Source organism: Piliocolobus tephrosceles, chromosome 8, assembly GCF_002776525.5.
Source record: "Piliocolobus tephrosceles isolate RC106 chromosome 8, ASM277652v3, whole genome shotgun sequence".
Classification (NCBI taxonomy): domain Eukaryota; kingdom Metazoa; phylum Chordata; class Mammalia; order Primates; family Cercopithecidae; genus Piliocolobus; species Piliocolobus tephrosceles.
Window position 1 is genome coordinate 15,080,157 of NC_045441.1, and position 12,397 is coordinate 15,092,553.

At 45.6% G+C, this 12,397-nt stretch overlaps 1 pseudogene; it reads right to left on the minus strand.

Moving 5' to 3' along the window:
- Positions 1-9,605: 9,605 nt before the first annotated feature.
- Positions 9,606-12,397, minus strand: LOC111547008 (annotated as a pseudogene).

Below are 12,397 nucleotides of genomic sequence, written 5' to 3' on the forward strand. Positions count from 1 at the left end.
GCCTCCCGAGTAGCTGGGATTATAGGCATGTGCCACCACGCCCAGATAATTTTTGTATTTTTAGTAGAGATGAGGTTTCCCCCTGTTGTTCAGGCTGGTCTCAAACCCCTGATCTCAAGTGATCTGCCTGCCTCAGCCTCCCAAAGTTCTGGGATTACAGGCGTGAGCCACCGCTCCTGGCCTCATGTTGGTATCTTATTGCTACAAAGAGTCTTTTGTCAGTCTTTAGGTCTCTGTTTTAATGTGAATGCTGGTCGGCTGTGCCTGAATAAACTTTTGAATGCCCTTGGCTGAGAGGAGAGGTCTGCTCAGTTGTGGGGGCTCAGAATTTTAGTTTGGCTCACATTGTGATGAATAATGAGCCAATGATACAGCTCTTTATCTTGGCTGCATCCTCCCTTTTCAATGATGTGTCTTCAGAGAGAGGAGTTTTTAGAAGGAAAGAAATGTGGAAGAGTAATGATTGGGTAGTAAGCAAAGGAGGTGAAGAGTGTGATATGGTTTGGACCTGTGTCCCCACCCAAATCGCATCTTGAATTGTAATCCCCAATGTTGGAGGTGGGGCCCTGGGGGAGGCAATTGGATCATGGGGAGGGTTTCTAATGGCTTAGCACTAACTCCCCTAGTGCTGTTCTTGTGATAGAGCTCTCATGAGATTTGGCTGTTTAAAAATGTATATCACCTCCCGCACTTTCCCTCTTCCTCCTGCTCTGGTCATGTAAGACGTGCCTGCTTCCCCTTCATCCTTCACCATGATTGTAAGTTTCCTGAGGCCTTCCAGCCATGCTTCTTGTACAGCTTGCAGTTCCGTGATCCAACGAAACCTCTTTGCTTTATAAATTACACAGTTTCAGTTATTCCTTTTTTTTTTTTTTTTTTTTTGAGGCAGTTTCACTCTTGTCCCCCAGGCTGGAGTGCAATGGCATGATCTTGGCTCACTGCAACCTCCACCTCCTGGATTCAAGTGATTCTCCTGCCTCAGCCTCCTGAGAAGCTGGGATTACAGGCATGCACCACTACGCCTGGCTAATTTTTGTATTTTTAGTAGAGTCGGGCTTTCACCATGATGGCCAGGCTCATCTCATACTCCTGACCTCAAGTGATCCACCTGTCTAGGCCTCCTAAAGTGCCAGGTATTTCTTTATAGCACTGTGAGAATGGACTAATACAGGGGATGAGTTAGGAATAGCAGCTACCTGCTAGTGGCTACCACATTGCTCTGAAGCATGTGAATAGAAGAGTGGTGGTCGGTGGTGGTGGGTGCTCCAGAAGTGGGGTTGGAGGTTGTAATTTCCCAACAGGTTCTTTCTGCCCGGTGCACAGACAAAAGCAATTCACAGAGATCGTGATACTGCAATAAAGAAAGAGTTTAATTGGTGTAAGGCTGGCCATGCAGAAGATGGAGTTATTACTCAGATCAATCTCCTGAAGGCTTGGAGGTGAGTGTTTCTCAAAAATAGTTTAGTGGACAGGGGGCTAGGGAATGGGGAATGCTGATTGGTTGGGGATAAAATCACAGGGATGTGGAAAAGAGGTTTTGTGTGCTGAGTCAGCCTCTGACATTATTCCTACAGAATACCATAAGATTAGCTGTAAGGGTTATAAAATCTGGCCCAAGATAGAATGATCATTGGTGGTATAATTTTTGATAAGTAGGACATAGAATATTGCTGGTTTAATGAAGACAGCTGAATCATGAGTTATTGGTAAAAATACCCTTATATTTTACTATAAGTTTTCTTACTTAAGTAAACACCTGAAATTCATAGCTATAAAAATTGTTAACATGCTGGGCAAAGTGGCTCATGCCAGTAATCCTGGCACTTTAGGAGAATGAGACAGGCAGATTACCTGAGGTCACGAGTTCAAGAGCAGCCTGGCCAACATGGCAAAACCCCCTCTCCACTAAAAATACAAAAAAAATTAGTGGGTTTGGTGGTGTGTGTCTGTAATTCCAGTTACTTGGGAGGCCGAGGCACAAGAATCGCTTGAACCTGGGAGGCAGAGGTTGCAGTGAGCCGAGATCACGCCATTGTACTCCAGCCTGGGCAACAGAGTGAGACTCTGTCTCAAAAAAAAAAAAAAAAAAAAAAAATTAACAGGAAAGCAACTTAAAGAATGACTATCACAGTTTTTGTAAATAAATAATCCAGGTAAACTATTAAATCAATCAGTCAACCAATGAGATAAATGTAATGGAATAAGTCCTTGTAAACAGACTTGTCATATGATTATATGGAAGCCACATGACCCACTGAGTTATGAGTCACAGGCTCTGGGTGAAGTCAACTGGGGTCGTCAGAAATGTAGAAGTCTGAAAAGACATCTCAAAAGGTCAATCTCGAGTTCTGCAATAGCGATGTTGTCTACAGGAATCATTGGAGAGGTTACAAATCTCGTGACCTTCTGAACAATGGCTGGCCATCATTTAACTACATCTGCATCTTAGCAGAATTCAGGCCCTTCCCATAATCCTAACCTTGTGGGCTTTCATTGGTTTTACAAAGGTGCTTTCGTTTGAGGAAGGGCTATTACCATCCTTGCTTTAAGTTTGAACTATAAATTTCTCCCAAAGGTAGTTTGGCCTATGCCCAGGAATGACCAACGACAGCTTGAACATTAAAAACAAGATGGAGTCAACTACATCAGATTTGTCTTACTGTCATAATTTTGCAAAGGTGGTTTCAAGGTGAAGATCTCATTGTAGCCCTTGTCTGGAAGAACAGGGGCTGTGACTCTGTTGACCACAGCATCGGTATGAGTTGAGACAGAGGACTCTCTAAGCCAGCAAATGGAGGGAATGACAGAATTTGGGAAGAGAAAGGGTAGGAGAGGGGAAGAGAGACAAAGGGAAAGAGATGGCTAGGGAGCAGGCTGCCCCAAAGATGACGTGATCTGCCATTTCTTACATGAAATTCCTTCCTTGCTTCCGTTTCTTGAATAAGTAGTGTTCTTGTCTAAGTAGCTGCTCTGTAATGCTTTGTATATAATAAAACTTCAATTAACTAATTGCTCGGGGGAATGGGGGTGTTGTTGTTAATTGAATTATCTGATTAACCGAAAGTTAATTAGCTAGAAACCCATTGGAATTCCAAGGCATGCTGTGAATATGCCAGCATATCTAAGTTCCCTTTCCTACCAAGGTTAGGAAGGGTAAGGAGTCAAGGCAGAAAGGAAGTGGAACCAGCTTTTATGGAAGGTCTAAGGTGAGTTTGGGACTTAACATGAATCTTATTGTCTGATCTAATTCTTGTAACCATGACGTAAGGCTAACATTACTATCCCATTTTATAGATAAGAAAATTGAGAAGTATCTTAACCATTACAGAATATTGTGTTGCTGCTTGAGAACATGAAATATTCTTAGAGGCATCTCTGGAATATTACTCCACAATGAACAGGTCTTTGCAAACCTACCCCCAAAGGCCCAAGGGAGCTGAGAGGTGGAAGAAAGTGGCTGACAAATGCAGTTTCTCTGAAAGAAACATTTCATAGGGACTTATAAACAGAAGTCATGTCTTGGGTGGCCACTGTTACCCCTGAGACCTAGGGCTGATATACTGTAGGGAAAAGGCTTCTTGCTTTAGAAGAAATGTGTTGAACAATTGAAGTTGACTCCTCAGAGAAAGTCAAGAATTTGCGCAGCAGCAGAATTGATGGCAAGTACGCGCTCTTACTTAAGTTCTAAGATAAAGTAGAAATCTTAGAACGTTTTCGGAACTGGAATTAATCAGAAATCAACATGCCAGATTTACATCCAAGATGACGTTGCTTTAGCCTCCCCATGGATATCAAAGCTAGAGTCAAGTCAAATGGAAGTTTTAGACTAGAGCGTTCCCCCTTTAATAAGCTCTGATCCTCACCGCAACTTGCTGGCAACCTTGATGAAGCTAAGGGTTATTGAATGAATGTACCTGGAGCAAATCACACTGGGTTCAAGTTCTCACTTTACCATTTTCTGGGTTGTGTGTTCTGGAGTCAACAATTCTTTGTCTTTATATCTCAGCTTCTTCATCTGCAAAATGTAGCACTGCTTACCTTGGAGGGGTCCTGGGAGACCAGAGATGGGTTATGCATGAAATATAGCTTTATCACTATCATTGGCAAAGCCCATGGCCTTGTTTGGGAAACAGACGAACTATGATAAAGAACTGGCAGACACCTTCATTTTAAGATAATCTTTGACATTTCCCTTTATATTAAATTTATCTTTATTTTTATTTTATTTGAGACAGTCTCACTCTGTTGCCCAGGCTAGAGTGCAGTGGCACCACCTCGGCTCACTGCAATCTCCGCCCCCTGGGTTCAAACGATTTCTCCTACCTCAGCTCCCCCTGAGGTTGGGATTACAGGCATACACCAACACGCCTGGCTAATTTTTGTATTTTTAGTAGAGATGGGGTTTTACCATGTTGGCCAGCCGGGTCTTGAACCCCTGACCTCAAATGATCTGCCCACCTCAGCCTCCCAAAGTGTTGGGATTGCAGGCATGAACAACCATGCCCAGCTGCTTTATAAATTTAATATTGACTCTAATCTTCCTTTCTCGTTCTTTCATTCTTTCCCCTCCAAGTATGATGCACAAAACCTCTCTTAGAAGCATCTATTTGCTAATTTCAGTTTACTCCGGTGTTCTTGCATTTGCATCTCCAACAGAAGAGAACACAATAGGACCCACAGGCATTGTTAGCCACTAAATCAAGCATTAGTTTGGCTAAGTCATCAGCCTCTGCTGCCATCGTATTTTTAGGGAATGAAAAGAACAGTTCTTTTTGCTCAGAATGCTAGATTTATATTGCTTTCACTTAGCAAGTTAATAACTGATAAGTTGGGGCAGCAAATTAACACTGAACAAAAGAGCCTGGTGGTACCAGGGTCCTGGGAAGGCTGCCTAAATCAATATACACTCATGAATTTTGAGTGCAAAAGGTTGAGTTGAGAAAGAGAGCACAGATTTAGACCTCCATTAATATTTGAAACACTCTGCACAGGAGAGGCTTGCTACAGCCCAAATGTTAACTGAAGGGGCTTCAGAGAAATGGCTTCGAAACAAATTTGATAGCGGGAGATTTTCCCCTCTGAAGATTTCGCGGGAAAAATCAGTCATCTTTGTTGTTTATGGTGTCAGAAGCCATCTATTAAAAATCTAATGAGGGTATTTTTTAACCAATTAAACATACCAACGCAACATTTGTCTGACTCAATATTCACGGATGCTAGAAAAAGCAAACACATTGTCCTCTGTGATCAACTCAGATATGGTAAAATATTCCAGCCACACCTGCACGCTCTGTCCTCCCCATGCAGGATCTGGCCTTAAAATTTGATTAATCTAAACATTTTGTAAGGTGTCAAAAGAGGTTTCTTGCCTGATGCCTCATGGTCACCCAAACTGTGCCAGCCCAATTGAGGTCAAAATAATATCATCATTCACAGTTTGCTTTTGATATGCCTCCGGCTGGGCCCCCAATCTGAGCTATCAAAGCTGGAAATTTTAAACCAAGTGAGAAAATACTTCTGATGTTAATGATTCATTGAATCCAGCATCCTGCTGTAAAGTCATTTACAGTGTCTGATAACAGCAGTGCCATGGCCAATGAAGATATTCCATGTCAGATGTTCACGGTGATGGCCACTGCAGCTGTTCAGTATCTGAGAACATGTGTGCACTGATATGCTAATCACCTAGTCTGAGAAATAATTCTGTGTCGGTTAAGGGCTCACCTTTTAGAAGACATTAGATAGAATCTTGGCAGAGCACAGTGGCTCACACCTGTAACCTCAGTGCTTTGGGAGGTCGAGGCTGGAGGATCGCTTGAGTCCAGGAGTTTAGATCAGCCTGGGCAACTTAGTGAGACCCCATCTCTACAAAGAATAAAATAATAATAATAGTAATAATAAAATCTCACAATTGGAAGGGCACTGAGTGATTATTCAGTGGAGCCTCCAACTTCCTACACAAAACAGCAATTCCTCCAGTCAGATTCAGGCTCTACTTGCATACCCCTGGTGATGGTGAGCTCATTACCTTGTGAAGCAACTCATTTCTTCTCAAGATACCTCTGACTTTTGGAATGAAGCTTCTTGTGTTGAGCTGTAACCTGCCTCCCCATGCCCAAGGCACAAGAAGATCACTTGGAAGCCTCACAGACGTGGCTTTCGGAATACTGTCTTATACCTCATTGGTTTGCCAATGCTGCTCCTCTCCCATGAAGTGGTTAATTTGAAGAATAATTCAGAACATGTGCTCATTACTGGGTCTTAAAGGGCTAAAAGAAACATTTGGCCCCTCCACAGTACAGATGGTATTTGTTCTTTCCCCTGGAATTCTCATGCTAGATATCTTACTTAACGAATTAATGAAAATTTTCAGTTGAGTGATCCTAAGGAATACTTACTTTTGCAATCTCCTCTTTTGCCCTATCCACATGGTTTTTCTGTTTCCCCTCCAATAATACCCCAATTAACAAGCAAGGAGAGGTCAAAGCTATAGCTTTTAGACTTGCGGAAAAGGAGTGAGATTCTTTTTGTTGTTGTTGAAATGAAGTTTTGCTCTTGTCACCCAGGCTGGAGTGTAGTGGCACAGTCTCAGCTCACTGCAACCTCCGCCTCCCTGGTTCAAGCGATTCTCCTGCCTCAGCCACCTGAGTAGCTGAGATTATAGGCTCCTGCCATGATGCCCAGCTAATTTTTGTATTTTTAGTAGAGACAGGGTTTCACCATGTTGGCCAGGCTGGTCTCGAACTCCTGACCTCAGGTGATCTGCCTGCGTTGGCCTCCTAAAGTGCTGGGATTACAGGCGCAAGCCACCATGCCTGGCCGGGACTGAGATTCTTAAAAGCAAATCACATTTAAAGATTAAAAAAAAAAAAATACCTGTCCCCCAAATTCCAATATACTTTTAAAGTAGGGCCAGGAATATCAGCTATGTAGGATGATTTGTTCCCTCATGAGGAAGATCGTCCTGGCTTGGGCTTCTGCAATCCTCCTTTTAAGTAATCAACTGTTATTCTTACCTGGGGGAAAGAGAGAAGTTGCTGGAGGAGAGTGTCCCTTACTGAGTCAAGTAGGACCTGAGTTTTATTCCTAGCTCTTGCAATTTCTAGCTGTGACAACTTCTGCAAGTTGCTAAAGCCTTTTGGACTCCAGTTTGCTGCACTGTACAATTGAGATAAATATCCTCAGCTCATAGGATTCTTATAAAGTGAGATAGTGTACTCAAGGAACTTAGCATGGTGGATTGGTTAGCTGTCACTAGGTCACAAACCACCCCAAACTCAGAAGCTAAAATCATAAGGCATTTATGGCCTCTGACGTGTGTACACATCAGCTGAGAATTCTGCTAGTTTGGGCCAGGCTTGGCTGATCTTGGCTGGGCTTGTTCATGATCTTGTGCTGAGCTGATGGACGGGCTGAGGGTTGGCTGTCTAGGATGGCTTCTTTTGCATATCTGGCAGTGGGCTGGGAGGCAGCTGGAGTTATTGGACCACATGTCTCTCAGCCACCAGCAGGCTAGCTTGAGCTGCTTCACATGGCAGAGGCTCAAAGAGCAGCAGAAGCGTGTACAGCTTTTCAAACTGGCACTGCATCCCTTCTACCACGCTCTCTTGGCCGAAGCAAGTCATTCATCGGATTGCAGCATGGATTCTACCTCTTGATGGGAAGTCATATTGCAAACGGCTGCCACTTTTTCCAATGAATCTGCTTCACACCAAATAGGGTGCAAGTACTTCAAAGACGACAGCTGTTAAAGACGAATTTCACAGGCTGAAAATTGCAAGGACTGGTTTTGTCTGTAGCCTCTGAGTGGAAGCACTTACAAATTGTCTATTAGGAATCCAACATCATAAGCATTTTATTGTCAATACTGGCAATACTTCTTCATTATATTTTTACTAGAATTCATGGAGGGGATGGAGAGCTGGATGAAGCTGTTTGAGGCAGAAGGTAGACAACCTTCTAGGACAGAATGGAGAGAACTCCTGGTGAGACTTGCTTCCATCTTTGCAAGGGAGGCAACTGCCAGGAAATCCTGGGGTTCAGAACTGTACTCTTGACACGGAGAGGAGCCCACTTTTTTTTTTTTTTTTTTTTTTTGAGACGGAGTCTTACTCACTCTGTCACCAGGCTGGAGTGTAGTGGCATGATCTTGGCTCATTGCAAACTCCATCTCCCAGGTTCATGCCATACTCCTGCCTCAGCCTCTTGAGTACCTGGGATTACAGGTGTGTGCTATCACGCTCAGCAATTTTTTTTTTTAATTTTTAGTAGAGACGGGATTTCACCATGTTAGCCAGGCTGGTCTTGAACTCCTGACCTCAAATGATCCTCCTGCCTCAGCCTCCCAAAGTGCTGGGATTACAGGCATGAGCCACCGCACCAGGCCCAAAGAGCCCACTCTGATGGCTATTGTCTTACTTTCCCCAGATGGGGCAGGGTGCATGTATGCATGTTATATTTAATTCTTATGCCGGCTCTGTGGTTTCTCCATTATTATTCCCATTTTACTGTTGCTGAAGTTGAGGCTCTGGCAGCTAGGATGATTTGCAAATGGCAGAGCTAGGGTTGAACCCAGGGAAGTGCTTCTTGATAGTCAGGGCTTTTTCTTCATGCCTCGCTGCCCTGAGTTTACCAGCAGCAAGACAAGGGTAAATGAGGAAGAGGGGTCGTCTTTAGTGAGTGCCTAACCTAACACAGTTTAGGCACAGGTCTAAGCTGTTCCTATCATTATTTCTTTTCATCCTGATTGCCCTACTACTTTTAGTGCTATTTTACAGATGAGGAAATTCAGATTCAGAGAGGTTATGCAGCCTCTTCAAGGTTGCACAGCCAGGAAATGGCAGAGCTGAGATAAAAACTCCTCTGATTCTTCACTACCACTTCTCTGCGAGATCGTCTTTATAGCAACAAGGAAAAGAGGAGGCTCTCCAGGAACTCCACACCCTGTAGCCTATGGGCTAATTTCCCTCTCAAGAAAAAGCCCCTGTAATGAATGATTCAACAATCTCTGGGAGGTGGCAAGTGACCTGAGCTTCGGGAATTGGCTGATAAACATAGTACTGTTGTCAACCAGGGGCTCCTGGGCCACCTGGGCTGATTCTAGTTGCTCATAATCAGGTAGGGAAGACTGGTTGAAACCAAGTGGCACTGTCTTTAATCTAGAAGGACTCAGAATGGAAGTACCAAGGACAAATCAAACCAGCCTGCAAAATTGCTCATGGCTTTGCAACACCCACTTAAAAACAATATTTGGGTTGGGCGTGGTGGCTCATGCCTATAATCCCAGCACTTAGGAGGGCCGAGGCGGGCAGATCATGAAGTCAGGAGATTGAGACCATCCTGGCTAACACAGTGAAACCTCGTCTCTACTAAAAATACAAAAAATTAGCCGGGCACGGTGGCGGGCACCTGTAGTCCCAGCTACCCGGGAGGCTGAGGCAGGAGAATCACCTGAACCCAGGAGGTGGAGGTTGCAGTGAGCTGAGATTGAGCCACTGCACTTCAGCCTGGGTGACAGAGTGAGACTCTATCTCAAAACAAAAAACAAAAAACAAAAAACAATATTCAAGTGTATTAAACACATTTCTAAAAGTTTTTTAAAATGCTTAACTTTCATCAGCTTCAGCATTTATGCTGTTCCCACATTTTGCATAGAACTGAACTCTTAAATCTGCTGACACCCATTAAATTGATCCTAAAGTGGACTCTGAGGCATCAATTTCGTCTTGCTTATTTGTCTTTTTCTTTGCTTCTTCTAACATTTTTTGTGTTTCTTTTCTCCTCCTCCCCTTCTCCTCCCTCCTCCCCTTCTTCCCCCTCCCCCTCCTCCCCTTCTCTTCCCTCTTCCTCCCCACCTTCTGCCCCTTTCTCCTCCTCCTCCTCCTCCTCCTCCTCCTCCTTCTTCTTCTTCCTCCTATTCTTCTTCAACAAGGTCTTGCTTTGCTGCCCAGGCCACAGTGCAGTAGCACAATCATAGCTCACTGCAGCCTTGAACTCCTGGGCTCAACTGATGCTCCCTTCTCAGCCTCCCAAGTAGCTGGGACTATAGATGCATGCCACCATGCCCTGCCAATTTTTGGTATTTTGTAGAGATACAGCTTCGCTATGTTGCCCAGGCTGATCTTGAACTCTTGGGCTCAAGCGATCCTCCTGCCTCAGCCTCCCAAAGTGCTGGGATTACAGGTGAGAGCCACTGCACCCATCCTTCTTATGTTTCTTCTTGAGAATGACTAATGAAAACATTACCAATTTGATAAGGTATCATTAAGCCATCGTCATCCTCAAGCATGATGTCATCCCAAGCATCTTCTAAATTATAGAAGTGCTTCTTTTTTTACTTCTGTTTCTTCCTTTACTTTGGTAGAGCTAAAGGAAGCAACAGAAATACCTTTAGCTCCACCTCCACCTACCTGTATTCTCTGCAAATCTGTTTGTCTTTTGTTTATCTTGGAAAGTAACACGGATATTTTCTCTGCCTTCACGGTGGCCATCATCTTCACAACACCTTCTTGATATACTGGGTGTTCTGGGGCTTGTCAGCTCTTCCAGACAGAAGCTGGGTGGGGTAGCAGGCACACCAAAGGGCTCTGCAGAAGCTGTGAAGGAAGAATAGATGCGTTCTGCGGATGCAGTTACCTGGGTCCCTGTGCCAGCAAGAAGGTGAGACTGACTGCCTCTAGCCCCACCTGCTGAATCAATGACCCTGGGCCCCTTATTCAAGCCCCTTCTACCTCCTGCTGTGTTCCCAGGTGGCGGCCTCGCCTTGGATGATATCTTAGCTGCTTCATCCCCTCTCTGCTCACTTGGTCCCCTCTGCCTCTGCTGTGGCCACTGTCACTCCCAATGTCTCTTTCCTGGGCCTGGGGCATTCTACATCTCCACCTCACTCTTTCATGTGATTGATGTTGCTCTGGGCGTCTGAATCCAGATCCTGCGCAGTCCAGGATGGTGGTCTCAACCCCTGCTCTGGAGGCCGGCTGCCCTGGTGCTGAGCTGCCCTAGGCTGGGCCTGGGCTTTTGGCTGGGGGGTACTCCTCCGCCCACTGCCCCCCCCCCCCCCCCCCGCCAAGAGGCAGTGTCTTGCTCCATTGCCCAGGCTGGAGTGCAGTAGTGCTATCCTAGCTCACTGCAGCCTTGAATTCCTGGACTCAAATGATCCTCCCTCCTCAACCTCCAAAGGAGCTTGGACTACAGGCATGCACCACTATGCCTGGCTAATTATTATTATTATCAAATTTTTTTTAGAGATGGGGTCTTGCTATGTTGCCCAGGCTGGTTTCAAACTCTTGGCCTCAAACTATCCTCCCACCTCGACCTCCTAAAATGTTGGGATTATAGGCATGAGCCATTGCACCCAGGCTGACCTAGTTCTGGGAGCCTACGGAGAGCCCCCAAAGCACTGAGCCCCTCTGTCTGTGGGAATGGAAGGTTCCAGGGTTTGTGTCCCCTTGACTTATTCTTGGGAACTTTCCTTGCATCCCTCCTTTGTCATGGAGCTCTTGAAGGTCCCTCTTATCCTCTTTTGTTTCTTGTTCGTGTCTCTCCTGCTGGCCTGCGAACCCTCTAAGCACAGGGATCTAGGCCAGGACTGCTCTGTGCACCCTGTGACCAGCCTGTATCTAAACCCCAGCAGATGGAATAGAATCTTTCTTCCTGGGGGCACATCCCTCCACTCTGCCCTCTCCCCTGGCCCCACACATTCATTTTCCTCCTTAGATCCCTCAGTTCTCACTCCCCTCATTACTCATTCTACAGTTGTCTAAAATGACATTGCAGGAAAATACAGAAGAGAGACATCATGGGGTCCCAAGGGTGAGCAGTGAGCACGGTGCAGTCAGGGGTGACTTTTCAGAGAAGGGGAGGTTGAGGCGAGTCAAGGTGGGCCATGGGCTTTACAGGAACGATGAGGGAAGGACCCTAGGTGGGCAAAGGCCAGAGGACTTGAACCTGCCTGGAGGGAGGGGCAGCCTTGGTGTGCATGTGGTGAGCATGTGTGTGAGTGCATGTGGGTGTGCGTGTGTGTGCGTGGGTGACCGTGTGAGTGCGTGTGTGTGCAGATCAATAATGAGAAGCCAGGTTGCTAGGCAGCCAGTCCCAGATCTTTGAGTGCCAGTTTTAAGTTGCCTTGAGTGGCAGCAGCAAGCCACAGGAGAAGCTAAGTGAGCAGCCACCTCCCTTGCATTTCAGCCCCAGGCTGGCCGTGCCCCTCTGCACCCACAGCATGGCTACCTTGCTGTGCATAGTCGGGCATTGAAAACACTGGTGGACAATTCCTCTGCTGCCTGACACCAGTGTGACCGACAGCAAGTCTTGACAACTCAATCTCTGAGTTGCTTCTTAGATCCGTGGCCTCCTCCCTGCACCTGTCCTGGCCAATGGTCTCCCTGCCTCCAGCCAT